The sequence below is a fragment of the Euphorbia lathyris genome, chromosome 5 (assembly GCF_963576675.1).
Source record: "Euphorbia lathyris chromosome 5, ddEupLath1.1, whole genome shotgun sequence".
In the NCBI taxonomy this organism is placed as follows: Eukaryota; Viridiplantae; Streptophyta; class Magnoliopsida; order Malpighiales; family Euphorbiaceae; genus Euphorbia; species Euphorbia lathyris.
The window spans coordinates 57,863,276-57,882,306 of NC_088914.1; the positions used below are offsets into that span (position 1 = coordinate 57,863,276).

At 30.3% G+C, this 19,031-nt stretch overlaps 1 long non-coding RNA gene across 1 annotated transcript; it reads left to right on the forward strand.

Annotated features, from left to right (window-relative positions):
• The first annotated feature begins 14,015 nt into the window (after positions 1-14,015).
• Positions 14,016-15,253, forward strand: LOC136230998 (uncharacterized). The gene is made up of 3 exons (XR_010689633.1): positions 14,016-14,278; positions 14,370-14,492; positions 14,604-15,253. It is a non-coding gene; the product is annotated as an uncharacterized lncRNA (long non-coding RNA).
• The last annotated feature ends 3,778 nt before the right edge of the window (positions 15,254-19,031 follow it).

The following is a 19,031-nucleotide window of genomic DNA, read 5'->3' on the forward strand; positions in this document are numbered from 1 at the left end:
ACAGATTCGTGTTCCACCATCGCTTCCGCTATTTCAGCCTATCCTTCCTTTTGAACTTCATCAAGTTCAATTACGCTTTCTATTTGTGTTTCTAGAAGAAAATCTTTCTCTAGAAGTATAGCGTCTTTGGATACTATTACTTTCGATCATCTGGATGATAGAAGTAATATCATACTTTTGTTTCAGATATCTAATGAAGAAGTATTTGTTAGATTTAGAATCTAACTTATCTGATGTTATGTGTTTAACATATGCTGACCACCTCTAAACTCTCATAAAAGAGAAACTGGGTTTCTTTTTCCATGAACAATTCAAATGGAATAGAACTGGCGGATTTTGTGGATACTCGGTTTAAGGTACATAAGGCGGTTTCTAAGGTGTAGCCCTAGAACATCTTTAGAAGAGAGGTTATGCTCATCATGGATTGTACTATATCTAAAAGAGTACAATTTCTCCTTTCAGATACATCGTGGTGTATACGGAGGAGTCCATATTGTTAATGAATCCATATTCATTTAGATAATTCAGGAAAACATTTGAAAAATATTCTTTGCCTCGATCTAATCGAAATAGTCTTTCTTGTTTGAATCATTTGAACTTTCTCAAAAGCTTCTGACTTATGCTTCATCAAGAAGATGTATCAATATCTGGTATGATCATCTTACGAAACTAATAAAGTGACTGAACATTTCTCTTTGCTTGTGTTGACATATGACTAACTACATCTGAATGTACTAGTCCTAGAGTGTCTGATACACATTCTCCTTTAAAGGGTGTCTTTGTCATCTTTGCCTTTAAACAAGATTTACATGTGTCCATTGATTCAAAAATCAACTGAGTTTATAAGCTCATTCTTGATGAAGCTTGAACATGTGTTTTTCGTTTATATGGCCTAGGTGACATTCCCACAAGTAGGTTGAATTATCTATCTTTTAATTCCAAATGTAAAAGCACCATCCTGACCCGTCTTCTAGAGAGAGTCTAAGTACTTCTTACAGTTCTTCTTCCATTTTCTTACCATGTTGGTGGCATTCCCTACTTGTTTTTATTGACTTGGGTTCTTTAGAATTGGGAAACTTCCCCTTTCTCTCGTGAGATCCCTCAATACCAAGTGCTGACATCACTTTCTTAAGATTTGGGCTTAACTGACTTGAGCATATTCAAGAGCTCTTCTATAGAGGTCTTTGAGTTTATTCATGATGAGCTTATGAATAAATCTGCAGAACTAAGTCAACACTTAATTCAAATCTAATACTAGAAAGTTTTGGTGATGTAGTCAATCGTCTTGACACAAAGTGCCATAGCTGCAAGTGTGATACATCCTGTACGTTCGTCATCTGATTGGTGCTTCCAGCAAACATCAATCCTTTTGGCAGGAGCATCATCTACTAGGGCATTGGGCATCGGCATGTCCAATCTTTTCGAACTTCAAAACAATTTTGAGTTTGCCGAAGTAGTCGGTGAATTTTGAACTATTCAATTTGTTATCGGTTAAAATATTATGTAGATCCATTTTAGATATGATGATTCAGAGTATTTACTTTAACTTGAGAGTGAGATAGAGTGACGTATGTTTATTCATTTGCTTTAAAGTATATCAATTTAAAATTATAGGTCTTTTAATTCATTTTAAATTGCTCCCATTATTTTGCCAAATTAATAGCCCTCCATATTAATTCGAAGAATTTCACAAATCCTTTAGTGAGCTAGGATCCTAACTCCTGAGATTTCACCTTAAGTTTGCTCAACAAGCTAGTCTCATTCGTTAGGTAGATTCATATAATCAATCACATCTTTAATGTGATTCCTAGGTTATTGGGTTACTAACCACATTAGTAACTAATATGCTATTCATATTAATCCCAACCATATTGCCCATTAATTTATGATAACATGGGTTTGCCCATCCAATTATCATAATCTAATTTAAGTATTACCCCATATTCATGAAAGAATGATTTTCGATAATTCAGGTGTTACCATAAGACCCCGAGCTTGAGTTTGCTCAACAACCCAAAGGCCCCCAGTACTGCCGGCTGAATTATAATATTAGGGAGGGGCAACCGATTTTAATAACTTGCTTATTTACTTAACTTTTAATTAGTGAGGGATTTTTATTTTAAGTCTCATAATCTAACTTAGTCTTGATATGCTTTAGCATACATCAGACACATACATTGTTGTTATGGACATATTATCTAAATTATTCCGTCGAGCCAGAGACGGAATAAAAGGCCAAACCTAGGGAAATACTAACTATTACATATTTCTCTTTAGGTCCTCCGTCTTCTCCACGGCGCCTTGAAATTACATATCAATTTCTATACTACTAAAGAAAATTTCAATTAACTTGAAGGGAATTAGATGAGAGGAGAAATTACAATAGATAGTAGATAGGCAGGACTCGCAGGCCCTATTTCAAAAATACCAAAAGACTAAATAGAGGATCCAAATATGTCCATAACTCCAAACATACATAGATTCAATTAAATAAATTTAATTGGTTGATTACATAAAATAGTTATGTAATATTTAGGTTAATCACATTAACTCATCAAATTAACTTTCATCCAATTTTAATTCTATCAGTTTCATATCTTCTATATTAACCTATTAGATTAATACAACTATACAAAACTTTATTAATTATTTGTGTTCAATTATTTTACCAAGATTATTTAACGTGTTTAATTCAACCGTATCAAATACAAATAATTAAACTTTGTAAAATCAATTCCAGAACACAAAACTTTTAAGACGAGAGATTATACATCATTGTGTTTAATCATTTTACCAAAACCGTTTAAAGTGATTAACTAATATATCAAGTATATTTACGGTTTGCAAAATCAAATTAAAACACATACCATTACCATATCCTTTTATTAATTATAACGATTAACAAATTTATATGGGCTGATTCGTTGTTTCTAAATTTTAATTTTGTATCAATGAAATAGTTTATCTAATTAACCGTATTAAAATATCTTAATTAGACAACTGAATTCAATCTATACAATTTAAAATAGACAACGATTAAATCATGTGGATCAATTAATTCTATATATATTTTAATTTTAGTTTTCTGAAAAACCAAAACAATTAAAAAAAATCAAAACAGAAAATACACATTACAGGGACGAAGACTGGTTCGTCCCCGTTGCGGATCATATCCGCAACGTTGGACGACATTGCTGCCAAAAAGGCAGCAATAGCCGTCCAACCATTAAGTGTTGGAGTCCAACTCTTTTAAAGAGTTGGAGTCCAACTCTGATATATGTAATTCGCACTATGTGTGCGAATTACATATATCCATATTTTTTTTAAAAAAATTTATTTAATTTTCAAATCAAATAAATATCAAAACTTTTGATAGATTCTGTTTTATATAAACTAAAACTCTGTTTTAAATCAAAACTCTTTTAATTAAAAACTTAAATTTTAATTTCGAATATATATATATATATATAACTCAGTTTATATATATATATATATAACCTTTTTCAAATATATATCTAATTAATCGATTCTAACCGTTTCGTTTAAATCGTTAATAAAATCAAAATTTTCAAAGATTAATCGAATTAACTCTTTTAACGATTCAAACGGTTAAACCCTTAATCCACAAAACACGTATATCTTAATCTCATCTTAACCATTTATCTTTAGATTAATTAATCGAATCAAATTGATTAATTAACCTAACAATAAATCTATTCAATCTGATTGAAAATCCTTTTATTTTCATATATGAAATAACGGATTTAACGCAGGCTCTGATACCACTGAAGAAAAATAGGCAAACGTTTGGCAGCGGAAATATAATTTTTTTACCTATTTCATTTTTCCAAGATCCATTAATCGTTATTTCATATAAGGAGGTATTGAACATAAATATCTTTATGACGATCAATCTACCGTTGCAAACGAAGTGCCCACAACTTCAAAAGAGATGGAAACTGTCTACCAATCTGTCCCTACCCGAACAGACCTTCCAGACCTCCGAACGATAATCCCAACGGTGGAAACGTGGAAGAATATGTCTAGAATCTCCTGTCCAAACATCGCGACGATCCGACGGTTCAATCTCTGGGAATCCGCGAAATCATGAACTGACCTGATGTAGGAGAAGCAAAACGAATTTCTCCTTTTGTATGTCTTTTCTACATTCATGAACATAACAAAACATATAAGTAAACGATTAGAACTCAACCAAGTGATAACAATCAAGATAGATTGCCTCTAATTAATCAACACAAGATCAAGGAGAAAAAGAAAGAGATGAAATCAATTGATTCGGAAGCAATCGATGGAATTCCGTCCTCTACTGTAGTGGTTGAAATTCTCAGTCTATGGGATAGACTAGGGTTAGCCGAAATTTTCTAATAGGGGGTATAAATAACATCTTCTATCTAAACCCTAGTTAGATAGAATTAGGTTACTTAATAAGAGTTATATTTGGAATAATACTCTTGTTATTATTATCTATAATTATATCTAAATATAAAGATAATAATAACTTATTGATAGGATAATAATAGAAGCAATTTAATCTCATTAAACCCCCTAACTTATTTATCCTATAATTAATTTAATTTGCAATCATAATCTAATTATAATTGTTGCAAAATTATATTAATTCCTTTATGTTTTATCTACATAAAATCGCCCCCCCCCCGGTTATGTTACTGGGCCTTGGTGGACTCAGTTGGACTTCCATCAATTAATTAATATCTGTTTCTCTTTTGGAGTCCAAGTCTTATGTGTGACCCATTAGGTTCTTATTGCTTCTAGCCATATACAACTATTAAATTAATTCCTTAGAATTATATTTAATCTTTGCATAACGGAATGAGTACGCGAACTGTGATTGGCAGATCCGAAACATTCCCCCAGAGCTATAAGAAACAGGTTGATTCCGTCGTTGATCTTTCCGTATTAGTTACAGTATAATTCGATCCTTCATCAACTACATCCTTGAACAGAATCTTATGACTATGGGCAATGTCAAGTCATATATAGCGAGACGTTCGTTTTACTTGTACAGGCCGAGTTAACTCTAATTAGACAGGTTAAGTGAAATCTGCATTTCAAGTCTTAAGCTATCACCTTGCAAGGATTTAGAGTTAAGTCTTCCACAAGCGATCCTTGGACGTATCTCCCATTTATCAGGAGTGACAAATGCTCAATCCAATGTATAACTATCCTGCAATTACTTCTTGTGATACCCAACGTCTGCCGTTCACACCCCAGAGTCATCTCTGTTATGAATCGTGTTACAACAGGATCAAAGCATCACATTCCATAATCCAGAATCACTAATTAACATTCCTTTGAGTCTTAGGATTACTTATACCTATTAATACCAATGAGATGAACATGTGACAAGGATAAATCTACCCATCCTGTTGTATCAAGTCGGGTTCCCAATCCTAATGAACCCCTTTCATTGGATCCATGTAACTGTCCAGATATCTGCATATCTGAAGCTTGTGAGATCATCTCTCTGTCTCGATAGAAGACATTATTACATGCAAGTCTCAACAGTGATATGTCAATCCCTTATTCAAAACATATTACCTGACTTGGGGTGGTTTTAAGTTTATTAGTTTATTATAATGTTTCGTCTCACTTCATGCTTGTATGAACACTTTATAATCACTTTAAATAAACTTAGGGATTTCCTTTTATTAGACTTGTTTAGTTCTTTAAAGGAGGTTGCCTTCATACAGTTATAAAACCATATCTTATTAAAACAAATGACATTAAGAACAATTCATTTATATTAGGTTTATATCCTGGAACAATTGTCTATAGGACACTAAACTCCAACATGTCAAAGAAGAACGGAAGCGGCATAGGGGCAATCCTTTTGTCCCCTCTTTCCCACACGCGGCTAAGAAAGTCTTTCCTTACCAAAACTATGTAGTTTTATTATGTCACACTATAAGCTCTTTTCCATACTATAAGCCATTGTCACACTAGATCTCACCCCTATATATATATAAGAGTATTAAGTGAAAATGTACAATAAAAATTACTTATATATATATGTATCATCTTTCTATGAATTCTCATTTTCTATCTCCCTCCCCCATCCCGACACCAAAGACTTGATTTCATCTCCTATTGTGGCTTGAACGCTTCTTTGTGACTCCCTCCCCTCAACTAGGTGAGGATAGGCAGAATCAGGAGTATCGTCTATGGTGGCAATAAATGAGGAAAGCCATAAAGGTTTGGCATGAATAATCAGTCTAATGGAAGTAACAAACCTTTGTTACTTCCACTTGCCACTAGGGGTGTAAACGAACCAGAGTTGTTCGCAAATTGTCTGAGCTCAACTTGTCAAAGCTCGATTCGATAGAGCTCAGCTTGAGACATTCATGAGCCAAATCGAGTTTCTTTAGGTTCGACTCAAAATCTCGTGAGCAAACTCGATTGATTTTTTAAGGCTTAATACATCACCAACTCCCTGAACTTGTCCAAAACAGTAGATTGGCTCCCTGAACTTTGCAAGTGTCTCACTAGCTCCCTAAACTTGCTTATTTCATATCATCAGCTCCCTAAACTTGTCCATAAACTTTGATTAGCTCCCTAAACTTTACAAGTGCCTCACCAACTCCCTAAACTTGCTTATTCTGTAACAACTAAATACAAAAACCATAATACTAACTCGGATTAAGGTGCAAAAATACCCTTAACGTTTTGGGTCAGGAGTAATTTTACTCCTGCCGTCTAAAATGGTGCAATTTTACTCCTAACGTTGGAAGCCAATAGCAATTTTACCCCTAACATTGATAATTTGGGTTAATTTGAGAAATAATCAAACTGTCTTCTCGGTCATGAATCTTATCATCTACACTTTACATGTGCGTCATTTTATCAGTAACAAATCACAAATATATATTGGAATGTGAAAAAAAATTAAAAAAAAATATACTGACTTTTGTACGAATTGGACAAAAAAAAAATCAAAAAATTCACCAAATTTATAAATTTGCTCTTGCCTTTTAATGTTAGGGGTAAAATTACTCCTGATCCAAAACGTTAGAGGTATTTTTTTCACCTTAATCCGAGTTAGTATTATGGGTTTTGTATTTAGTTGTTACAGAATAAGCAAATTTAGGGAGCTGGTCAAACATTTGCAAAGTTCATGGAGCTAATAAATTTTTATGGACAAGTTTAAGGAGCTGGTGATACTAAATAAGCAAGTTTAGGAAGCTGATGAGACACTTGCAAAGTTCAGGGAGTCAATCTACTACTATGGACAAATTGAGGGAGTTGGTGATGTATTAGGCTTTGTTTTTTTTTATATCTAGTTTTTTTTAATTACTATATGTATTAATATTTAATTTATAATGAAACAAATAATGATAAAAAAGAATAATTATTTTAAATTGATCCTAAAAAAATAATGACATTCGATTTGTATTATGCTAAAAAGAACATTTAATTTAAATTGCATTAACCCTAAATTAATTAAAAAATTAAAAAAAATTTAGTTAATGCCCCTTAAGTTAAGATTTTACAAAGTTCTGTATTATTCAATTTAGGGGTAAAAAATAAAGAAAGAAATCTAAGCTAACCTAACCTAACACAATTTTTCTTTTCACTCAACTCACTTACTCTTCCCATTCGCTCTCTACCAATGTCGAGCGCTCCTAAATTTTTCCTCTTTCTATGGCGATCTTAGGTGAAAGAAGATCGTTATCGGTCATCTGAACCTCTAACACTTTCTACCGCCCCTAAGTTCTCTCTCTATCTCTTCCATGATAAGTTTTTTTTTTTTGCTTGATTTTAATCTCAATCATTCTTCCTCTCTCAACTCACTCACTCTTCTTGTTCTCTCTTAGATTGTGACATGTTGGCTTGATTTTAGAAGTTGTTTGATTTTAATAGCTTTAAATTGTCCTTGTTTTTTTTTTTGGTAGGAAAAGGAAAATAAAAACAAACAAACAAAAACCAAGCAGAGCTTAACCCGGGATCAGCCTCGGAAAGCTAACCCCCACCACATCCTCTAAAAGGAACGAAGAAAGGAACGCAAGAGGAGAAGAGTAAGTTGTGACGCCCCACTCCACATCATGACCAGCAGCCACCAGACGATCCGCCACCCGGTTCTGCTCCCTAAAGATATGGCAGAACCTAACGGAAACAAAGGAAGGGTAGATCCTCCTAATACTCTTAATCAAATTCTGGCTTCTTAAGCAAATAGCGTTATTATTGGAGATCATATTGATAGCCTCCTGATTGTCAGACTCTACAATGAGCCTCCCCACACCCAGACTCTTAGCAAGATTAAGACCAGATAAAATGCCCCACAACTCAGCCGAAAATGACGACCCTAACCCAAGATTATGGGAAAACCCAGACAGCCAAGCACCCCCATCATCTCTCAAGACTCCACCAGCAGCAATTTTACCATTAGAAAGGCAAGAGCCATCAGTATTAAGGTTCACCACACCTTCCCTAGGTCTTTTCCAACAAAGAAGGTGACTAGCCTTTCTCTGAGTATATCTAGTAAGAGAGTCCTCTTTAAAACTATCAATAATATAGTATAATTTCTTGGCGAAAAAATCAACCAAGTTAGGGATAGAAACTGAAACAGCTTCAAAAATCTCTTTATTTCTCCAACTCCATAAATGGTGACAAACTATAGCAAAAAATATCTCCCCATGCTCCAAATTAGTCAGCAACTTACCACTCACCCCATCAGCAAACCAGTTAAGAATGGAATGAGAAAAGAAGGCCTCAACCATGTGGTCAGCAACCCCACTCACCCCATCAGAAAAGAAGGCCTCTAAGGGCATGGCAAATGGTCTCCTCATGCCCTCTGCATCTACTATAATTACCAGACTCCACCAGATGGCGCCTCTTTCTATCAGAGTTAGTAAGTAATCTATCTTTAACCCCAAGCCATAAGAAGCTTCTAATTCTGTAAGGAACTTTAAAGGCCCAAACAGTCTTCCAAATATTAGAGTGATGATTGTCCTTGTTGATCTGTTTGATTTTAGAAGCTGTAAATCGTCCCTGTTGGTTTGTTTGATTTTATATTTCGTTATGTTTTATGAGGTGTTGTTTATCTTAAACTTTATTTTACGTTAAATTTATTGTAAAATTAAATTATATGGTTGTATTTGGATTTGTTAAAAACTATATTGCTTTAATCTTATAACTTCATTTAAATTTGTTGTAAATGATATGTTAAATTTGTTTCAGTTTAAACTTGGTGTTTCCTTCGTTAGAAGGCTAAAAATAGATAATAAAATGTTGAATCATGTACTTTCGCAAGGCTAAAAATAGATAATAAAATGTTGAATCATGTACTTTCGCGAGCTTTTCTCGAATCGAACCAATTTCGAGCTCGAATCGAGCTTAAAATGTTTGGCTCACCGACCTTAAATTTTAGACTTGACGAGCTTCGAACTTAAGATGGGCTTACAAATTCCAGGCTCGACGATGTAAACAAGCCGAGCCTGATACTTTCTATTCTCAAGCCGAACCAAGCCTACCCATGTTGATATCGGTTCGGCTCATTTACATCCCAACTTGTCACATATATAAAAACACAACCTACAAATAACATACCACTATAATACTATATTGCTTTCAAATTTTGTGAGCAAGGTTATCAAGTCTGACCCGATTCGACCGGGTCAATCCGGTTCAACCGAGCCCGATATGTAAAACGGTCTGAAGATACCTAAAATTTGATAATGTTGAAACCCACTAAAAAACTGTTGAACCGGCCGATTGAACCATCAAACCGGAATCCCGGTCACGATTTTGAGGGTCATAACGGTTTGGATTGCAGCTGTAATTTATTTTTTAAAGAAAATTGAAAATTGAAACTTAAGACTTAATGCAGTAGTATTGTAATTTGTAGGGACAATTAATGAAATTTATTTTTTTACCGTTTTTTTATTCTATTTCTACTTTCTATGTTTGATTACTTTTTAAATTTTTAGTTTAGTTATATGTTAGTTTATTTCTTATTTTTTTATTTGTAATTGTAATCTTGACATTCCAGAGGTTTTGGCTATTGTTGCAACAAAATTGAATTATTTTTTTAATTTTTTAGGGTAATCATAATATTCTACTTCATTTTAAAACTAAAACTGTTGACCCGGCCGGTTGAACCATCAAACTGGAAACCTGGTCATGATTTTACGGGTCATAAGTTTTCGGATTGCAGCTGTAATTTCTTTTTTAAAGAAAATTGAAAAATAAAACTTAAGACTTAATGCAGTAGTATTGGAATTTGTAGGGACAATTAATGCAATTTATTTTTTTTAACGTTTTTTTTATTCTATTTCTACTTTCCATGTTTGATTACTTTTTAAATTTTTTAGTTTAGTTACATGTTAGTTTATTTCTTATTTTTCTATTTGTAATTGTAATTTTGACATTCTAGGGGTTTTGGCTACTGTTGCAACAAAATTAAATTATTTTTTTAATATTTTAGGGTAATCATAATATTCTAGTTCATTTTAAAACTAAAAGCATTGAACCGGCCGGTTGAACCATCAAACCAAAAATCTGATCATGATTTTGCGGGTCATAACAGTTCGGATTGCATTTTTAAAAGAAATTGAAAATTGAAACTTAAGACTTAATGTAGTAGTATTGGAATTTGTAGGGACAATTAATGCAATTTATTTTTTTACCGTTTTTAATTTTATTTTTACTTTCTATGTTTGATTACTTTCTAAATTTTTAGGTTAGTTACATGTTAGTTTATTTCTTATTTTTCTATTTGTAATTGTAATCTTGGCATTCTAGGGGTTTTGGCTACTGTTGCAACAAAATTGAATTATTTTTTTAATTTTTTAGGGTAATCATAATATTCTAGTTCATTTTAAAACTACAACCATTGAACCGGCTGGTTGAACCATCAAACTAGAAACCCGACCATGTTTTTGCGTGTCATAACGGTTCAGATTGTAGCTGTAATTTCTTTTTTAAAGGAAATTGAAAATTAAAACTTAAGACTTAATGCAGTAGTATTGGAATTTGTAGGGACAATTAATACAATTTATTTTTTTACCGGTTTTTATTCTATTTCTACTTTCTATGTTTGATTACTTTTTAAATTTTTAGTTCAGTTACATGTTTGTTTATTTCTTATTTTTCTATTTGTAATTGTAATCTTTGCATTATAGAGGTTTTGGCTACTGTTGCAATAAAATTAAATTATTTTTTTAATTTTTTAGGGTAATCATAATGTTCTAGTTCAATTTAAAAATAAAATTGTTGAACCAGCCGGTTGAACCATCAAATCAAAAACCCGGTCATGATTTTACGGGTCATAACGGTTCGGATTGCAGCTGTAATTTATTTTTAAAACGAAATTGAAAATTAAAACTTAAGACTTAATGCAGTAGTATTGGAATTTGTAGAGACAATTAATGCAATTTCTTTTTTTTTTACCATTTCTTATCCTATTTCTACTTTCTATGTTTGATTACTTTTTAAAGTTTTAGTTTAGTTACATGTTAGTTAATTTCTTATTTTCCTATTTGTATTTGTAATTGTAATCTTGGCATTCTATAGGGTTTTGGCTATTGTTGCAACAAAATTGATTTTTTTTTTAATTTTTTTAGGGTAATCATAATATTCTAGTTCATTTTAAAACTAAAATCATTGAACCGGTTGGTTGAACCATCAAACCGAAAACCCGATCATGATTTTGCGGGTCATAACGGTTCGGATTGCAGTTGTAATTTATTTTTTTTAAGGAAATTGAAAATTAAAACTTAAGACTTAATGCACTAGTATTGGAATTTGTAGGGACAATTAATGCAATTTATTTTTTTTACCGTTTTTTATTCTATTTTTACTTTCTATGTTTGATTACTTTCTAAATTTTTAGTTTAGTTACATGTTAGTTTATTTCTTATTTTGCTATTTGTAATTGTAATCTTGGCATTCTATGGGGTTTTGGCTACTGTTGCAATAAAATTGAATTATTTTTTTTAATTTTTTAGTTCATTTTAAAACTAAAATCATTGAATCGGTTGGTTGAACCATCAAACCGAAAACCCGATCATGATTTTGCGGGTCATAACGGTTCGGATTGCAGCTGTAATTTACTTTTTAAATGAAATTGAAAATTGAAAATTTAAGACTTAATGCAGTAGTATTGGAATTTGTAGGGACAATTAATGCAATTTATTTTTTTACTGTTTTTTTATTCTATTTCTACTTTCTATGTTTGATTACTTTTTAAATTTTTAGTTTAGTTACATGTTATTTTATTTTTCTATTTGTAATTGTAATTTTGGCATTCTAGGGGGTTTGGCTACTATTGCAACAAAATTGATTTTTTTAAAAAAATTTCAGGGTAATCATAATATTCTAATTCATTTTAAAACTAAAACTGTTGAACCTGCCGTTGAACCATCAAACCGGAAACCCGGTCACGATTTTACGGGTCATAACATTTCGGATTGCAGTTGTAATTTATTTTTTAAAGGAAATTGAAAATTGAAACTTAAGACTTAATGCATTAGTATTGAAATTTGTAGGGACAATTATTGCAATTTATTTTTTTACCTTTTCTAATTCTATTTCTACTTTCTATGTTTGATTACTTTTTAAATTTTTAGTTTAGTTACATGTTAGTGTATTTTTTATTTTTCTATTTGTATCATAATCTTGGCATTCTAGGGGTTTTGGCTACTGTTGCAACAAAATTGAATTAGTTTTTTAATTTTTTAGGGTAATAATAATATTCTAGTTCATTTTAAAACTAAAACTATTGAACCGACGGATTTAACAATCAAACCGGAAACCCGATCATGATTTTGCGGATCATAACAGTTCGGATTGCAGCTGTAATTTATTTTTTAAAAGAAATTGAAAATTAAAACTTAAGACTTAATGCATTAGTATTGGAATTTGTAGGGACAATTAATGCAATTTATTTTTTTACCGTTTTTTATTCTTGATAACATCCGCAATGTTATCATTAGGACTTCGCTGGGATATTCCTAAAAGAAGGATCGAAAGGAAGAAAAGCCATAAGGGACCCGCCATGTCAAGATATACGGCGTACACACTATCTAAACCTTACTTGTGATTACAGATTATTCTCTTAAGTACATTACTGATTTAGTCATCGGAGTGCCCTCGGCCGAGCACAACAGCACCCACATGGATATTATTCGGTGTAAAGAAATCAACGTGATATCAATTCTATTTCTACTTTCTATGTTTGATTACTTTTTAAATTTTTAGTTTAGTTACATGTTAGTTTATTTCTTATTTTTCTATTTGTAATCTTGGCGTTCTAAGGGTTTTGGCTACTGTTGCAACAAAATTGAATTATTATTTTTTTTAATTTTTTAAGGTAATCATAATATTCTAGTTTATTTTAAAATTAAAACTGTTGAACCATCAAACCGGAAATCGATCACGATTTTATGGGTCATAACAGTTCGGATTGCAGCTATAATTTATTTTTTAAAGGAAATTGAAAATTGAAACTTAAGACTTAATGCAGTGTATTGAAATTTGTGGGAACAATTAATTCAATTTATTTATTTTATCGTTTCTTATTCTATTTCTACTTTGATTACTTTTAAAAATTTTAATTTAGTTACATGTTAGTTTATTTCTTATTTTTCTATTTGTAATTAGAATCTTGACATTCTAGAAATTTTGACTGCTGTTGTAACAAAATTGAATTATTTTTTTAATTTTTTAGGGTAATCATAATATTCTAGTACATTTTAAAACTAAACCCATTGAACTGGTCGGTTGAACCAACAAACCGGAAACCCAATCATGATTTTGTGTGTCATAACGGTTCGGATTGCAGTTGTAATTTATTTTTTAAAGGAAATTGAAAATTGAAACTTAAAACTTAATGCAGTAATATCTATTACTATACTTAAAGCAGCTTATAAAAATGCTTACTTGACATTTTCTCAATTTTTACGAATTATTTCTATTTTATCATATATAATTTATTACTTCTCTCCATCCACTTCTCATTTTGCCGTTATATTCTCATCCCCTCAACTGCTTTTCTCTCCCTCTTTAATCTAAAACCGTTCAACCATCTCTCATTTTACCAATTTCATGAACTGCTTTAATCTCCCTCTTCTTGAACTCTCCTTCCACCCTCGGCCACCTTCTATGTTCGTCTTTCGATGTCTGCTTCTCATCAGTTCCTTCCTCTATCATCAGCTTCTTCATTATTACTTCAATTTTCTCATCATTGGTTCACATCGTTTTTAGGTTTTCAAATTGTAAGAATGCATGATTCACTCATGTGGTAAGTTTCTATTTCAATTCCATTTAATCTTTACATTCTGCTTTTGTGGTTATCAATATAGGATTTTGATTTTAACTTTCCTAATTTTTAGGAAGGTTGTTGGTGTCTATGTTTTATCGTTAATCTGCTAATTGAAGTTTCATAATCAGACCTTGATTGTGGTCTTGAGGATAATAAGAAGGAGCAAGGCTTTCAAAGTCCATCGAGCACACAAGTTTGTTTCCTGGAGCTGCTATTGCATATGTGATTTTCTTCTGCATTTGTCTTTGGAGCTGTTATCATGTTTTGATTTTTCTAATTTTCCACTTTTTATGCCTAATTGCAGGTCTTATCTCTTTCTTATGAGTTATCTGATCGTGCTTCTCCGTTCTATTCCTTCAGTATCTCTTTTGGCCTCATCTTTTCTCACCTTAATTTTCTTTTCACACTCTAATCTCATTCATTTTCTGTTATTCCATCGTTTTTTTAGCAAATCTCTTATCTACTGGTTTTTTTTTCTGTTATTCCATATGGGATTTTCTTCTGCATTTGTCTTTGGACCTGTTATCATGTTTTGATTTTTCTAATTTTCCCCTTTTTTATAGCTAATTGCAGGTCTTATCTCTTTCTTATGGGTTATCTGATCGTACTTCTCCATTCTATTCCTTCAACCATCGGTATTCTCAATCTACGTTTTCTTTTCCCTCTATCTGCAGGTCGCCACAAAGTCTACTTCTCCATCTGATAGTACCGAGTTGAAGAATCCCTTAGTTGTCATTGATAACTATGACAGCTTTACTTATAATCTTTGCCAGGTTTCATTATTTTTCTTCTTAGATTTTGTCTGCTACTTGTTGAAATTTGTAGGGACAGTTAATGCAATTTATTTTTTTACCGTTTTTTATTCTATTTCTACTTTCTATGTTTGATTACTTTTTAAATTTTTAGTTTAGTTACATGTTAGTTTATTTCCTATTTTTCTATTTGTAATTGTAATCTTGGCATTCTAGGGGTTTTGGCTACTGTTGCAACAAAATTGAATTATTTTTTTAATTTTTTAGAGTAATCATAATATTCTAGTTCCTTTTAAAACTAAAACTATTGAACCGACCGGTTGAACCATCAAACCGAAAACCTGGTCATGATTTTACGGGTCATTACGGTTCGGATTACAGCTGTAATTTATTTTTTAAAGGAAATTAAAAATTGAAACTTAAGACTTAATGCAATAGGATTGGAATTTATAGGGACAATTAATGCAATTTATTTTTTTTACCGTTTCTTATTTTATTTCTACTTTCTCTGTTCGATTACTTTTAAAAATTTTAGTTTAGTTACATGTTAGTTTATTTCTTTTTTTTTTATTTGTAATTGTAATCCTGGCATTCTAGGCGTTTTGGCTACTGTTACAACAAAATTGGATTAGTTTTTTAATTTTTTAGGGTAATCATAATATTCTAGTTCATTTTAAAATTAAAATTAGAATAGTTTTTATTTTTTTATTTCTCAACTACTTAGTTTTAATCCGGTGACTTTCAAGTTTCACTATTAGTATATTTTTTATTAATATTATTAACATTTTAGGTTTACACTTTTATTATGTTAGAAGGTTAAATAAAAATAAAAAATTATAGTATTTTGTGAATCCTGATTGAACCCCGATTCAACCCTAGTTGAATCTTAAACCCTTAATCCTTTGACTCTTCCGATTGTTTGACCGGTCCAGTTTTGACAATAATGTTTGTGAGATTTATTTGTCATAAAACATTATACATTTACTCATTTCTAATTTTTATCCAATAAAATAATTGAGTCAATACTTATTATTATTTCTATATAAAAATATTTATCTAATAAAATAATTAATTCTATTATTATTATTATTTTCATAAAATTCATTAATTAAATAATTATTACAAAAATTAAAAGCTTAAAATGCATAATTGAAAGTACGAGATTAAATATGACAATATAATATATGAAGTTTCTTATATATAAAGTTTTAATATATAAGATTTCTTAAATAACAATACTAAATGAAAAAGTTTAATTATTTGTTTAAAAAAAGTTACCGTTTTATATTAACATATATGAAACAAATGTTACCGTTTTAAACCCAATTTTTTTTAGTAAATAGACATAACCATAAAAAATAGATATAATAGGCAGAAAAAACAACAAATTTTTTTGCCAGTTAAGGTGCTTGATGCGTCTGATATGACGTGTGTTAGACATGTGCCAGATGCAGATCAATAAGCGTCTCGCATGGTTGTAAAGTCCTGCTTTAGTTTTCTTTTTTGGATTTAACGAGAGAGAGAAAAACTTTATTACCAAAATTGTTAACATTTTCTCTAATGGTTGTAAACAACCAAATTCTCAAAGTAACAACTAAAAAACATCCATTGGAGCTGCTTTTAAAGTAATTCTAATGATTGGAGGGTTGCATACATTCCAATCATGTCATCTCACATATTTATAACAGCTCCTTCAAAAATATTTATCTACTAAAAATTTTATTCAGTGGTTAGTGACAATCACCACTATTCATATAATATTTTATTTTCTTTATTTTTAAACAATTAATCTATTTTTTTATTAATAATATAAGTAATAATGAATCAATATTTAATTGATTAAAAAATATCTACTAATATTTGATACTTATTAATTAAATAAATATTAATAATTTGATGAATTGTGAAATAAAATTAATTTAGTAAAACATTCCTTTTTGTTTATGAATTATAAAATAAAATTAATTTTTTTTATGAATTGTAAGATAAAAACCGATTGTTTTTGGTACTAAAAACTATTCAAACAGAACTGTAAAAGCTATTTTGGATGGTTGCCATTTTTAGAGTAAATAAATTAAAAAGTAACTGAAGAAAGGATACCAACATGTCTCTTGTTAAAAGGAGCCGTTTAAGATAAGCGACTTCCTTCATTTGGTTGTTGAAATCACCATTCCTTTCACCATATGCCATGTGTTGCCTTAAATAGCGCTTGATTCAAGGTTAGCGATTTGCTGAATTTAACGACTTGATGTTTTTGGGTGACCTCTTTCAACTCTTTAGTAGTGGTTTGACACTCTCCAACAACTCTTCAAAATTGCAAAGTGGTTCTTATATAATGTTATTATTTATAAGGAGGCGTTTGGTTCAACATGAGTAACGAAATGAAATTCACAAAGAGAAAAGAATGGAATGATCATAAATTTTTTTGTTTGTTTATTTCAGTCACAGGAAATGAATGGCATATTTATGATCCGTTTACGACTGTTTGGTTAAAATGAAATAATAAATTATAGTGGTTGATTATTTTTAACAACAATTTTTATATATACATATTTTGCATTGATAAATTAATCACATGTAAATATAGGAATTAAAATCAATTATTTCAACCATTAAAATTAAAAAACGGTGAAATTGAGAAAACTGAAATAAAATTAATCAAAGCAAAATGCATAAACTTCATATTTTTTTTAAAAAACAATCATTTTAAAATAATGAAAATTAAATACTAAAACTGAATAATATGATCAAATAAAAAAAATTGGTCAAATTTTTTTAGAAAAAAAAGTAAAACATAAGTAAATAAAATGATACAAAGTGAAATTAGTCTAAGTATAAATAAAAAAATATAAGCACCAAAAATACAATTAAAACATAAATTTGGTTAACAATATTTAAAAAAAAAGAGTAAGAATGTATAAATACAAAAACCAAAGGTGAAATTAGTCGAGTGATAAAAAATATAAATAAATAAATTTATGGACTAAAATAAAAACAAAAATTAAGAATAAAGTAGAATTTTACGAAGATAATAGATGTGTAAGGTAATAACATACTCCTTTGTGGAGTTCTTAAATTAAAATTTGAGGAATGATAGTTAAAAACCATCTCCGACATTTTTCTAGTTGCTTATCAGATTACTAAGAGTCTCTGTTTCCTACTTATTTTTTAGTCTCTTTCCACTTTCAGTGAGTCTTTAAATTATTTTTACTAATAATTTATTATTAAGCACTTTTTCCTCTCACTATTGGTAAATATAAATATATATTACTAACTTTAATGCTAATAAATAAATAAAGTGTGAGTATACAGAGTATTGTTGGAGATGATACGAATTAGTCTCTCAAATCAACTACAATCAATTGTTTATATTAGTTTTTAAAAAAATATACTAAAAGTCCATTGGAAATGATCTAAATAGAAAAAAAAAACTATAAAAATTCATAAGAATATGAATTTTGGATAATAAAATTAGAGTAATTTAAGGTAACCTAAAACTAAAAAAATAAATAAAATTATTGTGTATCGGTTTATGTAGACCTGTCAATTTTGTGTTCGAGTCGTGTTCATATCATGTCATTGTCGAGTTCGTGTTAAAAATGATAAACTCAAACCCAATCCAAAAAAAATCGTATCACAATCGTGTTAACCTGTTCGGATTAGTGTCGATTTCGTATCATGTTTTCAGGTTACATATAATTTTGTTATGCATATATATATATTAATGATAACTTTTAAAAATATAAGAAATACAGTCGTATTTTTAAATACTTCATTCTTAGATTAGTATGTTAATACTAACCATCGAAAAATCCATTAATACCATGTTAGGGGTCATGTAATGTGTTTATAACAATTTAAGAGGTTCGAATCATATTTGCAAGCAATAATTATAATTTTATTATTTTTATTAATAAAGTGACATTAAAAATACGAGAGAATGTAACAATAATTTTAAATATTCGTGTCGTTTTGTGTCG